Raw genomic sequence first — 16712 nt, 5'->3', positions numbered from 1 at the left:
CTTTCGCATTGATAAACCAAAGAACCATACCATTTAAAGCATTTGTTGGTGCGGTTTTCTTATAACCACAGTAAAAACATTTGTTGGTGCAGTTCAAACCCGAACTATTAAAGACGGTTATAAAAATAGAAACCACATCAATAGATCATGTGGGAAACCTACCATTTAATCTTTCCTCTAGAAATTTAGTTCTAATTTTTCGTTCCTTTCATTCCCCCTTACATTTTCATTCTAATAAATCAGTTTCTTTGTACCCTAATATTGTTTGTCTTTTTTCCCTTTGCATAGTCAAAAAGCTATAAACCATTTTCTTTTCTTCTTCTGTCTTTTCTTTTTCCATTTCATGATGGTGGTGATGGTTTTTAACCGGCGGTGGGGTTGCTTTTTGATAGTGGCTGGCCGTTTTGTGTATATATGTGACAAAGGTGAAGATGACGGTGATGGTGTTGGGTAGATGGTTATTAAATGAGGTGATCGAAGTGGTTCTCGGTAAAATTAGTTTTTCAGTGAGGCTGTAAAGGCTTATCAATGGTTTAATGGTCTAAAAAAAGTGGCTGTCAGCTTTTTAGCTATTTGTTTTTGTATTTTCTATTTTGTGATAATTTTAAAACATGCATATTTCATTCGCTTAATGTCAGATTCACATAAAGTTTTTCCAACATTTAATTAGAGTTTGTACATGATTTTAGACTATAAACTTTTCATGTTTGGTTTCATATTCAGTGACTTACAGTCCCCGAAGTATGAACATCGAATTTAAAAGTTTTCAAAGCTCAACCCACTAAGTAATTACCAAAAAATTCTGGTTTTTCCGGGTTTCCCAGTTCTAAACCCACTCTACTAGATTCCACCCTACCCACTTTGATGTTTCTGGGTTTTCCTATTCTAGACCCACTTTATCCAGATCGAACCAAAACCGGTTTGTAACGCCTATTCCATGAATGCTTATTCTGAGAGTTGAACATATTAGTATTTTTAAATGTTGAATTTGGTGGTTCGCACGACATGGTAGAAGGAGTACCATGCCATGGAAAGGTTATATCGATCACAACTTTTTAATAGATGCCACAACCAGGCAAGGTTCTTGGCCACGTCGTGGTGACGGCCAACATATAAACCCAAATTTTTCCACGTTTAATCCCTATTTAAGTGATGAGATGGCTAGGAATTTCTCACCCCCAGCCTCCATGACATCATTTCAACCTAAAGCAAACCATGGCCTCCGTTATTGACATTTTAAGCTTTTATGGTGTTTTGTGGTGCCTTGAAGAAGAAGAAGAAGAAGAAGAAGAAGAGGAAGAAGAAGAAGAAGAAGAAGGCCCTCTTGGTGAATAGATCTAGCAAGAAAACATCATCATTACCTTCTTGCATACATTTCAGACTCTTGTAAGTCCATAAGCCTCTATCTTTTGTGTATAGTCCTCTTAGATTTAGGTTTAGGTGCTTATTCTTCATGTTCTTGATGTTTTGGATGGATGGAATCCATAAAGTTGGAAACTTTATGGATCCTTGAAGTCCTTTGGTGATTATATGTTCTAGATATAGTGTTTAATGGAGTCCTTGATCTCATGCATGAATTTTGAGCTCATTTCTTTCATTTTTGTGACCTAGCTTAGAAGAGACATGCATTGGACATGTATGTCTATAAAACAAAGATTTTTATGATTCATTTGGGGTGTAAGAAAGCCTCCTTGAAAGAATGGATGATTAGCTTAAGGGATTGAGAGCCTAATCCATTTAATTGACCAGAACATGTTTCATGACGTGGTGGTTTGATCACAACGACGTGCTGATAACTAGTCTTGGGGCTGCTTTCTCGTGAGGCTACCAAGACATCGCATATGTTTAGCCACGACGTAGTAGCTAGGTGAAGTTGAATTTGGCCATTGACTTTTGACCAAGAGGGTTATTTGGCTATAGATCGAGGATGTGCTGCTAATTGATGAATAGGTTGTTTGTTGTTCCACGTTATACTTCCTCATGAGTTGTTGTTTTGTCTACTCGTCTGTAAGGTGAGCTTTCTCACTAGACTTTGTACATAGTATGTATCCTTATGTGCAGGATGTTTTTATGTTACGTTATAGTAATCCAGGTATCCTTGTGAATATATGTTGTTATGCTGTAGTGATCCAGGTATCTTTGTGAATAAGATGTTATTATGCTATAGTAATCCAGGCATCATTGTGAATAAAATGTTGTTATGCTATAGTGATCCTGGTATCCTTGTGAATAGGTTGTTTTTATGATGTAGTGATCTATTAGGTAGGTAGATTTGTTATAATTACCTATGTTTGTTTGTTTGTTTGTATATGTCAACATATTGTGGGTGGGTTGTGGTGGTCCTGCTTTGTGTTGTAGGCCAAGACAATCGGACGGTCCAGTTGGGACTTTAAGCTCAAGGAGAGTGGTCTGGCTAGATGTTATAGGCTCAAGAGAAAATAATTATACAACAAAACACTGAAATTCTCATTATACTTTGAGGCTAAACAAAACAAGGGTTAAATGAGACAACTATTCATCAAAGTTAGCGGATTAATTTTTAGCTAAAACCTCGGATTATAATTGTTATTGCTAAGTAAGTGCGAAAGTTATTTATAGATCTATACAGGGTTGATACCCCCACCTGCGGTTGCTAGCTACAACCTTGGCGGTCGAGTCATAGCGGGGATAATTGTTTAAACCTATTATGATGTCTGATGAAGTTTCCTATGGATTCTACATAAGTCGAAAGCTTGATTATAGAAACTCATTGTAACATTGTTCCTCCAGCCGTAAAATAATAAAAGTATATACGAACGTTAGATATGGGCACACCTCAAGGAAGTAATAAAAGTATATACAAACGTTAGAGTGGGGCATGCCTCAAGGGAATAATAATATATATAAATATAAGAGAAGGGTAAGCCTCAAAGGAATGATAATATATATAAGTTATATTATGAACGATAAATGAAGTATGAAAGCAATAGTACCCATAAATAATAGAATACTATTTTAAAAATGAAGATATCCTAACAATGTAAATTAAAATACTTATACAACTAATTAAAGCTTTGTATAAAAGGATTTTTTTAAAGATAAAACATTCAAACTTGTGAACTCACCAACATTACGTTGACGATTTCAAAATCACATGTATTCTCTAGAAAATGAAAGGCAAAAGTGGCATCAGTTGGGATAAGAACATAAGTTGTATTTGAATTTCTTGTACCTATACTATGAAGAAGATATAATATATAATAAAAGTAATGTTTGTGCTATATCTAATGTGTATTGTTCAATATCATCAATATTTGAAGTCCACAAAGACGTCGCACATCCCGATGTATCCACTGCTGGCCGGAGGTGTGAGAAAATGTTTCAGATACTTGAAAGGATCGGGGAAAGACGAAGACATGACTATACACATCATTGAATGGGTGATATGCTTTGAGAGATTCTATGTTTTTGATACTCATGATTTTATGATATTGTTGTAAAACAATGTTTTGATGATTTGTGTTTTATGGGAAAATGGTTTACTCTCTCTTTTAAAATGAAAAAAAAATATTATAGTTTCTAGGACGTTACACGGTTCCTATATATCTATCTGGTTTTCGTTCCTATAAAATCTTATTAGCCAGCTTTCGGTTTTTCCGGATTTGGATCCATCCAGACACTCACTATCATCCCTATGAACAAGTACATGCTAGGTGGATGCATGCAAATGTTTAGAATCATGTGGCAACAATATCATAAATTGACAATTTTTTTAACCAAGATTCAATGAGATGTGCAATATATGATTTTTTTTATAATTAATATTGTAATTTAGCATTTAACTTGTATAGTAACTTAGGGTTTACTTCTTATTATAACTTTGTATTTAATTTCATGATGTCTTATTTTAATTTATTGTTGGATTTGTATTATAATTTACCGTTAAATTTGAACTGTAATTTCATAATATTGTTGTATATTAAATAATGATATCAAGGTTAACTTATGAATGAGATATATTTAATGATATGGGATAAATAACACAAACGACACTAAGTCTAAAAAAAATCTCATTTTCTAAAATGTGAGACTGTGTTTTCCAATTTTTTTTTACAATTCTGACCACTTGACCGGTGAACCCGATTACGTGCTGACGTCGCATGATGACATGTCAGTTTTTGATGTCATAGCATACTGACATGACATGCTGACGTGTCAAAATTGATTTTTTTTCCAACAAAAGACACTAAGTTTCACTTTTTTCGATTTTGATACTAAATTTAATTTTTTCTTTCAATTTGACACTCTGTTTTTTTGTTCCAAATCGAATATTATTTTCCCAATTTTGTTCAATGTTGACAATTTTTAGTTTAAAACCATATAAATATTGTTTTAATACATATTAAACCCTATAAATACATTTTTTCATTTGAAAACCATAGTTTTGTATAAATACAAGTTTTTTTTTTATTTTACATTCAGACCATAATTTTATATATAAATATGTATTAGTTATATAAAAAATGTACTTTATGGTTAGTTTGGTTCTCATAATATAACTAATGCATATTTTTACATAAATGCTTTGAATGTAAAAAAAACATTGTATTTATATAAAAATATGGTTTTTAAACAAAAAAATATATTTATATGGTTTAAAATATATTTATACGGCTTTAAATGGAAAATGGTTAATATTGAACAAAACTGGAAAAAATGATTTTTGATTTTGAACAAAAAAATGAAGTGTCAAAATTATAAGAAAAAAATTAAACTTAGTGTCAAAATCGAAAAAAGTGAAAACTTAGTGTCTTTTGTGGGGAAACTAATTCAATTTTGACACGTCATTATGTCATGTCATCATGATACGTCATCAAAATTGACACGTTATCATGCTATGTCAGATAACCTACTTGACCGATCAAGTGATCAGAATTGTAAAGAATTGAAAAACACAGTGTCAAATTCGAGACAAAAAAACATAGTGACAAATTAGAATTTTGGTATAAACTTAGTGTCATTTGTGCTATTTAATATATTTATTGATATAATATGCTAAAAACCATAAACTTTAATTGTGTATTTTCCATAAATTAATTCCTATATACAATGGAGGATAATATATATATATATATATATATATATATATATATATATATATATATATATATATATATATATATATATATATATATATGCTTAGCTTATTGTATTCTAGCTAATTATTGTGTGAATGCAGGAATGACTGTAAACCAATCATTTTAGTTATTTTAAGAAAGACATTTATCCATATTATTAAATTAAAAAAAAAGAATAATACCACTTAATTAAAAGAATGGTAAAAATGTAAATTTTCATTACTTTCAAATTAGGAAACACATATTTAACAAGGAAATTTTTGGATTTTAAGATATTTTTTATTATCTTAATTTTGAATTTTGATTTTTTTAATTAATTCAATTTTAATTCTATCAGAATGTTATTCTGTTAGAATGATGTTTAATGATATTGTTAATTAGAATGTTATGTTATTATAATATTAATGAAGAATAATAAAATTCTTGAACCTGAAATTGAATAACAACAACATTCTAATATACCCATACACATCCGAACTTAAATAGAAATTCATAAATATTCTTACAGAGTGATACATTTTAATATAATGGTACATAATCTAATAGAATTTCATGAAAATAAATAAAATTCTTAAGAATAACATTATCAAATATACAATTATTGAACATATACACTTAATCTTCTTCAATGGTCCAAATTATCGACTTGTTTACACTTCGTCTTCTTCAATGTAACTTGTGTTAGGTCTAGAAAGTATTGTGTCAAATGTATGCTTATTACTTTTGTATAATTCCGAAATGGGCTTGTCTAGGTTCAGAACTGCTAGATAGCATAGTCTATAAATAGTGCATGCATGTAATAGGGTTACGTTTTGTGTAAACCCTAAATGCCGTCGTACGCTCTTACAGAGAAGTTCCTTCCTTGAGAACTCTTTTAGAGTTTTTTGATTCCAATCATTCGACACACTTTTGATAATTGTTTCTTGTCTTTTATTCACGTCTTTAATATAGAATCTATCGATCATATTATTTATTGTTTCTACAATTGGTATCAGAGCAGGAGATAGTGTAATTAATTCGCTATTCTTCTTTTGCGTTTTTCTAGAGTTTTACATTTTACTTAGATCTGTTCTTGTGGTCTCAATCATCTCAATCGATTATAGATAGCAGATCTAGATCTCAAGTTTTTCCCTTGAACTCAATTCACGTTTTACATAGCTAGTTCTATATTTGTTTTAGTGAATTCTTGATAACATGACTTACGAAGATCCTCACTCTCTTTCGTTCAATCTCTCGAGTAGTATTGGATCCACGACAAGGATTCCAATCCTTTTTCTGGAAGACTATGAAGTCTCGGCGTTGCACTTTAAAGATTATGTTCTTGGCATTGAAGAACATGGTTCCACGATATGGCATGCAATGACTCAGGAGACATACACGCATACTGATACCAGAAAAGAGATCAAGAATCTGGCAGAGTACAATGCACTTATTGTTGAACATACCAACGTTCCATAGGATGATCAGAACAAGCTAATGAGCAACATAAAGGCAATGAGAATTATACGGTTTGCTCTTCCTCTAGACACGTTTCGTCTTGTTGGCGAATGTGATACTTTTAAGGGGATATGGAATAGGCTGAAGGAACTGTATTCAGGAGATGCTAATCCAGAACACTCTTTACAAATGACTCTCTTATTTGAGTTTGGTTCTTTCATACAAAACGCGATGAGAAGTTGGATCAGACGTTCGATCATTTCAACCACTTGCTAAGTAGAATGCTCAAATATAATCTTGAGCAATGTATTATTGAACAAAATTTCACGTTCATGAATGGTCTTAGGTCATAATGGAAGTTTATTGTGTCCACTATAAAGGTACACGAAAAATTTAAGAGCTATACGTTGGCCAAACTTGTGGGTATTATGAGATCTCATGAAGAAGAAGTGACAAAGGAAGTGAAGCTTGTTTCCAACATGGGATCTTGGGCATTGGTTATGAAGGGAAAGAAGTCATCAGAAGATGATTCTAAATATGGCCTTCCAAATAGTGAAATCTCAAAAGAAGACAAGGCACTGATGGTATCCAACCCTAAGAAGTTATTTAAGAAGAATTTCTCTCATTACAGGAACAAATACATGCAAGGTAATTCTAGTTTAGAAAATCCAAGAGATGAGAGTTTCAAGAACTCTCAAAATGATGAAGAGAAGAAGGAAAAAAAAGCTTCTGGGTGATTCAGGATTTGAATGTAATTATTGTCATGACAAAAATCACTTTGCAAAGGAATGCATGCTGAGAAAGCAGAACGAGAAGAAAGAGAAAGAAAAGGATGAGGCTTACTATGTTTAGAAGATATAGGAACTCAAAAAAAAAAAGAATCCATCAAACGCGAAGCCAACGTTGATTGTACAGGAACGTAGTGATTATGATGGACGAGTCAAGGCGTGGTCTACAGACTCGGAGGATGATGATGCCAGGAAACCCACAGATGGCGAGTGCTTTATGGTAAATTCAGAAATGCAGGGTTATGAAGGCAAGTGCTTGATGGTTCAGAACGAACTTTCAGAACAAAGAGGGTATGTTACTGACGGTGGTCAAGCTTCCGAAAGCTGTTTTGCTATGAAGACAGTGTCAAAGCAAGTGAAAGAGCGTGAGAAAGTGGTTGATAAGGTACATTCTATACTCAATTCTCTTAATATTCTTGTGTCTTGTTATGATTTTAAACTAGAAGATTTAAAATTTACTATTTCTAATTTTAGTGATATTTTAAAAGGAACTCGTGTTATTAATTCTAATCTAAATGATCAACTCAACACGGTAACATTTAAGAGTGAAGAGAGAAGATTAAGAATAAAGGCATTGGAAGTAGAGCTCACTAGATCAAAAGATAACCCTATTTACCTTAAAAGAGATAGCCTTGCACTTTTGAAACATATGAATATTTTTTGTTTGATTGCGAAACGTTTATATTTTAATATTACTCAGTTGCATTTGGGTTGTGAAATAGGGAAAGGCTTGCATAAAATGATTTTACCCTTTCTCGAATTGAAAGAGGATGAAATCGATGCTGATTGTTATAAATACATATGAATTGTTTCTTTAGATGACGTTTCTGATTTATACAGGGTTGGACTTGAGAAAATTGAGGAATACATACAGTCCAAAGACCATAAAGATATGTTGAAAGAAATGTTAAACGAAAAAGATAAAGAACAAATCAAATTTTGTACTATGCAAAAATATGGCTCATTATGCAAGAAATTAAATTCAAAAAATACTTTTGATTCCGAAAATGTTTCTGAATTTGATGAAAGTGATATGAGTGAAATATTCTGTAGAGGATGAAATTGATTGTTATATTTTTGTGCAAAATGTTAATGAACCTAAGAAAAATTTGATTTCAGAAAACTGAATTGAATTCGTTCGAATTGTTGAAAACAAAGGTTTTAATGTTTTGAAAGAAAAAGCAACTATTTTTCCGAAAGTCCAAACAGTACCAAATCAGGTTTTTGTTAAGAAAGGTTTGAACAAAAATGATACATCTGAACTAACGTCCCTGGTTGCTGATGATAATGCGAATGGTTGCGATGAATTCTTCTAGTCGAAGCCAATGGATAATGCCGACGAAACAAAAGGTCTTTCAGAAATGACCTCTTGGAAAACTAAAGGGAAATACGTTTCGAAACCATTGAATAATGTGGAACTTTGTTATGATAAGTTAGGGCCTAGTGGCATAAAATATGTTTCAAGTGAGACCTCTTCAGAACAACACGAAACGTCCGTCAGAAAAGAAAAACCGAAATCTAACATTCATAAGTTTGCGGAAGAATTTATGCTAAGAAAATACAGTTGAATGCTAGATATAGAAAGACTTTGAAAGAAAGAAAGTGTTTTTGGAAAAATAAGAATTCAAATAAAAGTTATGGCAATTCAGAACGATCTTCTAATCAAAAAGTTGATTCCTCTCAAATTCCGAAACCAAAGTCAAATTTTTCTCCAAGGTCACAAGTTTTGAAACCAATTGAAAAGCCCAAATCAAAGTGTTCTCCAAAAACAAATTTTTCAAAACCTCTCAACAAATCAAAAGATTTTAAGGGTAAAAGTAAAGTTGTTTTGGAACTAGAGATTACTCTCAAGGTATACGAAGCAAATTTGAAAGAGGAAAAGACATTTTCAAAAAGAATGGCACCAAAAATCAAAGAATATATTCAACGAAAATATAATTTTGTTGAAATTAATCTTTGTGATAACAAAGTGTAAGTTTTAAAATCGAAAAAGGGAATAATCATGTTTTGAAAATAAAATCTTTTTGGGTTGCTAAAACTAAGATATTTCATGTTCAAAAGAAATCCTCACAAGGACCCAAGATTGTTTGGGTTTCTAAATCTCTCTAATTTTTGCAGGTTATGTGTGTCGAAGAGTATGATTCAGAATGGTATATCGACAGCGGCTGTTCTCGTCACATGATTGGGAGAAGAGAAGAATTATGAGAGTTTAGATCTTTTAAGGATGGTGGTAGAGTGAAGTTTGGAAACAACGCCATTGGAGAGATAAAAGGCTATGAAATGATTATGAATGGTGAATTCTCGATTCGGAAGGTAGCATATGTCGAGGGCCTGCAACACAATCCGATAAGTGTTTCGCAAATGGTTGTAGGTATAGGACTAAAGGTATCGTTTGATGAAGAAGTTTCGGAGATAATTGAAAAGAAATATAAGGCAGTGCTTTTGAAGTCCAAAAGGAAGGAGAGATGTATCCTATGAATCTGAATCCAATCAAAGGGAAGCTATCTATTTGATTGTTTATGAAAGCATCTTCAGATGGTAGTCAGTTATGACACAAAAGGCTTTCCCATCTGAACTTCAAGGATATAAACAAGATCGTCATTGGTGATCTTGTTCGTAGTCTACCTCTTCTGAAATTCAAGAAGGAACATTTATGTGTTGTCTGTGACCTCGGAAAACAAAGCAAGAAGAGTCACTCAACCATCATCACTACCAAAATCATTGAGCCACTGGAATTATTGAACATCGAAAAAGAAACCTAACGTTATGAAATCTTGAACAACCAGAAACCTAACGTTAACTTCTTTCATGTGTTTGGTTCCAGGTGCTTTCTTTTCAACTCTAAAGAAAATTGGAACAAATTCGATGTGAAAGCAGAAGAAGGAATTTTTCTAGGTTATTCTTTAACTTAAAATGCATATAGAGTTCTGAACAAGAAATCAAGAAAGATTGAAGAAACCTACTATGTCACCTTCAATGACAACTACATGAAAAGATATCAGAAAGAAGATTGTTAGTCTGGGGAAATCTTTCCGTCAACACATTCCATGACAATTCCTCTTATGAATTTATATGAGGAATTTCTAAATTTGTTTGATGAGCCTGAAACAGCCATTTCCTCATAATCGAAGGCCAAGCACAATCAAGAAGATAAATTAAAGAAGATTGTTGATGAAGCTGTTGAACACATTGAGACTTCACAAGAGCTACTAATTTCGAAAGAACCGCAGCCACAACCTATTGATGTTCCGTTCCAGGGGGAGGGTTCCACTTCAAACTCCAATACCGATACTCACTTCCAGGGGGAGGCTCCGATTACGAATGAAGGGTCACATGCAAACTTCCATGGGGAGAATAAAAATAATGACTCAGATGTACAATTAGAATTTGAAGATGTTTATGCTGAAATCGATCCAGCTTATGATCCGAACTATCCTCCTATGATAAAGTGGACAAAAGATCATCCAAGATCTCCAGTGATCGGAGACTCATCTTCAAGAGTTCTTAAAAGGGCTCAACAATAAGTGAAACAAACTGCATTATTTTCAAATTTGGAATTTTGCACGTTTAACCTTTTCATTTATAAAATTGAGCCTAAAACTGTAAAAATTGCTCTTGATCATGAAGATTGGGATCAAGAAATGCAGAAAGAACTCAACGAATTTGAGCGAAATAAAGTATGGAGATTGGTTCCCACTCCGACGGATGCTTCTGGTGTCGGAATGAAATGGGTATTTCAGAATAAGATGGATAAATATGGAAACGTAATTCGCAACAAGGCATGCTTGGTCATTAGAGGCTACTGTCAAGAAGAAGGAACCGACTACGAAGAGACGTTCGCACCGGTGGCTAGACTGGAATATATTCAATTTTTTCTTGCATATGTAGCTCACAAAAACTTTGATGTATATCAAATGGATGTGAAGTGTGCATTTCTGAATGGTGAACTGCAAGAAACCATCTATGTTGAACAACCACTTGGCTTTATGAATGAAAAATATATGAAACATTGCTATGTTCTGGATAAAGCGATATATGGTCTCAAACAAGCACCGAGGGCATGATATGAAACTCTGAATCGATTTCTTAAGAAATCTAAATTTAAAGAGGGTACCGTTGATCCTACCTTCTTTCGTAAGAAGGAGACTAACCATCTGATGATTGTTTAAATTTATGTTGATGATATTATTTTTGGATCTACTAATCCCAACTTAACAGGTGAATTCCAAAAGCTAATGGAAACTAAATTTGTAATGAGCTCAATGGGTAAAATTGACTTTTTCCTTGGATTGGATATAATACAGATTTAGAAGGTATTTTCATCAATCAAGAAGCCTTTACAAAGACCTTATTGGCGAAATACGGAATGGTGGGTGAATCTAAAATCAAAGTTCGAATGATGTTTAGAACGAAACTCACACCTTCTCTTGATAAACCAGCAGCTGATATGACTTTGTATCGTCAAATGATTCGGTCTTTGTTATACTTAACTTCAAGTCGTATCGATATCATGTTTGATGTGTGTTATTGTGCTAGATTTGAAGCCAGCCCTAGAGAACCTCACATGTTGGCAGTCAAGAACATCTTTTGGTATCTAAAGCGAACTACTTCTCTTAGACTTTGGTATCCATCAGATTCTAGATTCTTCGTGCAAGCTTATTCCGATGCTGACCTATATGGATGTGGCCTTGATTGGAAAAGTACATCAGGGGGATGTGAGTCTCTGGATGACAAGCTTGTTAGTTGGCAATCTAAGAAGCAGACGTGTGTATCCCTATCTAAAGTTGAAGCTGAATATATAGTTGCATTATTGTGTACATCTCAAGTAGTGTGGATTTAGAACCAACTTTGGGATTATGGAATTAATATGAAGAGAATCCCTCTGTATTGTGAATCTGAAAGCGCAATTATAATATGCCATAATCTAGTACGACACTCAAAGCCAAAGCATATTACACTAAGGTATCACTTCATAAAGGATCACGTTGAGGATGGTAATGTTGAAGTTCATTTTGTTAGGTCCTCAAATCATTTGGCTGAGATCTTCACAAAGGCCTTACCTGAAGCTATGTTCAATAGGATATTACAAGGGCTAGGAATGATTGAAGCCGACTCAGTTCTGAAATCCTCTTCGTAATTGGAATTTACTGTTCATGTTCCAAATGGTTCCAAGCTTCAGAACGTTTCTGAATCCATTTTTCTAATTCCAATTGGTTCTGAGCTTCGGAATGGTTCGGAATCTACTATTCATTAGGATTTCGGAATGCTTTCTATCCTTCATGCATTAAGTCCATTCCAATTGGTTCCAAACTTCAGAGTGCTTTAGATTCTACTACTCATCCTCATTTCGGAATGTCGTATATCCTTTGTATATTAAGTCTCTTCCGACTGGTTTCGAGCTTTGGAATTGTTCGAAAGTTACTGTTCATTTTTGTTTCTGATTTCTTTATTTTTGTTTGCATTTTTTTTAAAATAAAAAATCTCAAAAACATTTTTCTTTGTTTATGTTTTCATTTTTTTTTTGAAAATAAAAAATCTCAAAAAACATTTTCTTTATTTATGTTTTATCTTTTTCATAAAATAAAAAAAAATACCAAAAACATCTTACTTTTGAGAATCTATCGTTCTTTTATCAGGAACATATTCTTCATTACGACAATTCAGAACGATGGGGCAGGTACGATTCCAAAACTGTATACTAGCTAAGCGTCCCTAGAAGCATGTTGTTGCATGTTGTCCCAAGCCTCTCGGATTCTGTGTTCGAAGACTTAATGAAACTTTCATTCTGATCGTTTCTTCCCAATCAATCTATAAATTCACATAAGTCATCGAGCTACCTTACTCTTCTCACATTGAGTTAAGAGTTGACTACTTTGTCATTCATTTATAGCAGGGGTACATTTTCTTCTTCGGAACCAATCTACAATTTCTCCATCACTTTCGTGTCCATAAACGTAACCCTTGAGACTCTCATCAATTACCACTGAGGTTTATGGTTACACAACATCTGTGTTTATGATCTTGAAATCGTTGTCACCACGATTTTGAGTGAGACCCATAATTCGAAATTTCTTGTTGAATTGACGATGAACAATTAAATGTTCTATATATTTTCACTAAGGAAATGACGAATAAAACCTTTATGGTTTGTACCTTTACAAATTTGAAATCTCATTTTTCTTTTTGAATGATCTTAATGAAATGTTCTCGACCCAAGACATTTCCTCCCAAAAGACCCATTTTTTATTGAGATTTCCATAATATCCTGTCACTTAATAAAGATCCAAAGCATACTTGATCTTATGGCTATACTAGTCAAACAAGTACTTCTTTCAGATCTTCAAACTTATGTCGAGTTTTGGACTCCGGTTGAAGCTTAAGCCACCCTTATAGCTTACTTAAAAGAAGCCTTTCTGTAACAACGTAAATTTTCAAAACAATTTTTCATTTCTTTAAAACATAATTTCATTCAAGACAAACCATAAAATCCAATGTAACATGGTCATAATACAAAACATATAATTCCCAAGATCAATCACATCCAAATCCGCCTATGTATGTGTAAGAGTCATGACGGCGCCTTCGCACGGTCCTCACTAGTACCTGAAACACATTACACATAAACATTGTAAGCAAGAAGCTTAGTGAGTTCCCTAATATACCACTTACATACATACGCCTTTCCAGGCCATACTCCACACGACCTTCCAGTCCATCTGTCTCAGGGGACTTCCGTCCCAACCCGATCAACCTTCCGGTCCTACTCGTGTCGACCTTCCGGTTCATAACTCCTTGACCTTCCGGTCCACATCATATTGCCTTCCGAACCATATCAAGCATAGCAAACATATCACATACATAGCGCATACGAAACATGCAACTCATAGCATACAATGCATATATCTCACAGCATACCAGACCTTCCGGTCACACATAGGTACCCTTCCAGGTACAGTATAATGAGAAGACTCACCTCAGATGTGTAGACAAACCATAAAATCCAATGTAACATGGTCATAATACAAACCATATCAATCCCAAGATCAATCACATCCAAATCCGCCTATGTGTGTGTACGAGTCATGCCGGCGCCTTCGCACGGTCCTCACTAGTCCCTGAAACACATTACACATAAACACTGTAAGCAAGAAGCTTAGTGAGTTCCCCAATATACCACTTACATACATACGCCTTTCCAGGCCATACTCCACACGACCTTCCAGTCCATGTGTATCAGGGGACTTTCGTCCCAACCCGGTCAACCTTCCGGTCCTACTCGTGTCGACCTTCCGGTCCGTAACTCTCTGACCTTTCGGTCCATATCATATTGCCTTCTGGCCCATATCATAATGCCTTCCGAACCATATCAAGCATAGCAAACATATCACATACATAACGCATACGAAACAGGCAACTCATAGCATTCAATGCATATATCTCATAGCATACCAGACCTTCCGGTCACACATAGGTACCCTTCCAGGTACAGTATAGTGAGAAGACTCACCTCAGATATCTCGGTAAATCTCTGACTCAGCAGAAATACGATCTAGCCTCCGCCTAATCATATAAAGTAAATACTCTCATAAATATATCTCTCGGGACTAGACATAACCCACTCTTGGCACCCTCAGAAGTGCAAAAGACAATTTTACCCCTCTCTGACTCAAAGGCCACATTGTTGACCAAATCCTATCAGTCAACAAAAGTCAACGGTTAAACTTTGACCCGACTCGTTGAGTACACTTGGGCGACTCGACGAGTCTACACGTGTCCACTAACTCTTTAGTCGCGCTTGGCACGTCGAGTCCCTCCCCTTGCTCGACGAGTCCCACCTGAAATGAATCACAGGGCTACCCCGACTCAACTCGCTGAGTCTCAAGATCAACTCGGCGAGTTCCGCTTTGAACTCCAGTCCTCTGACCCCCCCCCCCCCTCTGACTCACTGAGTTATGCCCCCAACTCGGCAAGTCTACTCACTGAGTGATTAACAGGAAACCCTAACCCTACTCGCCGAGTCTGCCCTTGCACTCGGCGAGTTCATGCCATACACAAACTCAAATGGTCTCCTAAGGTCACATATGTTCCTTGAATCCATAGATCTGACCTTCCCAAGCCTGATAAACACGTAAAGATCGAGTCTTGACACTAATGGGACGTCTAGGAGGCTTCACTTGATGATTTAGCCCCAAAAGCAACATGCTTTGCTCAACACCTCCATATCTTAACGTAAAGACAACTGAGATAAGCTCCATAGACCACTATGGGTCCAAATCTAAAGTATCAAAGTGAATAGGGCCATATCATCACAATCTTCTTCCAATAAAGGTCCTAAAACTCTACATCTATGGATTCCTTTCACAAAACATATAAATGAGCGATATAATACCTCAAAGATGAAGTCACTTGCACGAAATCCACAGATGCACAACCTCCTTGGTCTCCTCTAAGCTGGAAACACATCCTTCTTGCAAGAATCAACCATAAAGATCAAGAAATGGCTCCTATCTTCTCACAAACGCTCTAGCTTCTTTAGGGTTTCTCTCTGGGGTTTGGTAGCCGCAATTGACGGCCCTAAGGGCCTTTAAATAGGTCCCAAACCCAGGAAATTAGGGTTTCATTAAACAGCGTGGACTCGCCGAGTCCACCTCCTGAACTCGCCGAGTCCAGCCATGAACCCGGATAAGAATCTGCGACCCTACTCGGCGAGTCTAAGCACCAACTCGCCGAGTCCCCTCACAACCTCCAAAAATAAAAGAATAAATAATAAACCTGGGAATCTGGATGTTACAATTCTCCCCCCACTAGAATCATACTTCACCCTCGAAGTCTTACTCTGCAAACAACTCGGGATGCTGCTCCCGCATCTCTCGCTCTGGCTCCCAAGTCAACTTTGATCCTTTCCGATGCTACCACTGGACCTGCACCAGAGGCACCTCCTTGTTCCTCAGAACCTTGATCTTCCGATCCCTGATCGACACTGGTCTCTCAATCTAGTTCAGGCTCGCATCCACCTGAATATTCTCTAATGGCACCACTGCCGACTCGTCGGCTATACACTTTCTCAGCTGCGACACGTGGAAGGTGTCATGAATCTGACCCAACTCTGCAGGTAGCTCCAACCGGTAGGCTACCCTTCCTACCCTCGCAATCACCCTAAAAGTACCAATATATCAGGGCCCCAGATTGCCCCTCTTCCTGAATCGGATCACTCCTTTCCAAGGAGAGACCTTCAGGAGCACGAAGTCGCCGACCTGAAATTCAAGCTCGGACCGACGCCTGTCCGCATAACTCTTCTGGCGACTCTAAGCGGTCAACAACCTCTGTCTGACCTGCTGTATTTGCTCTGTCGTTTGAAGCACAATCTCTA

This window comes from Lactuca serriola, chromosome 3 (assembly GCF_051521515.1).
Source record: "Lactuca serriola cultivar US96UC23 chromosome 3, Lser_US96UC23_V15, whole genome shotgun sequence".
NCBI lineage: Eukaryota > Viridiplantae > Streptophyta > Magnoliopsida > Asterales > Asteraceae > Lactuca > Lactuca serriola.
The sequence above is the reverse complement of the archived record's forward strand: the minus strand, read 5'-3'. Positions refer to the sequence as shown.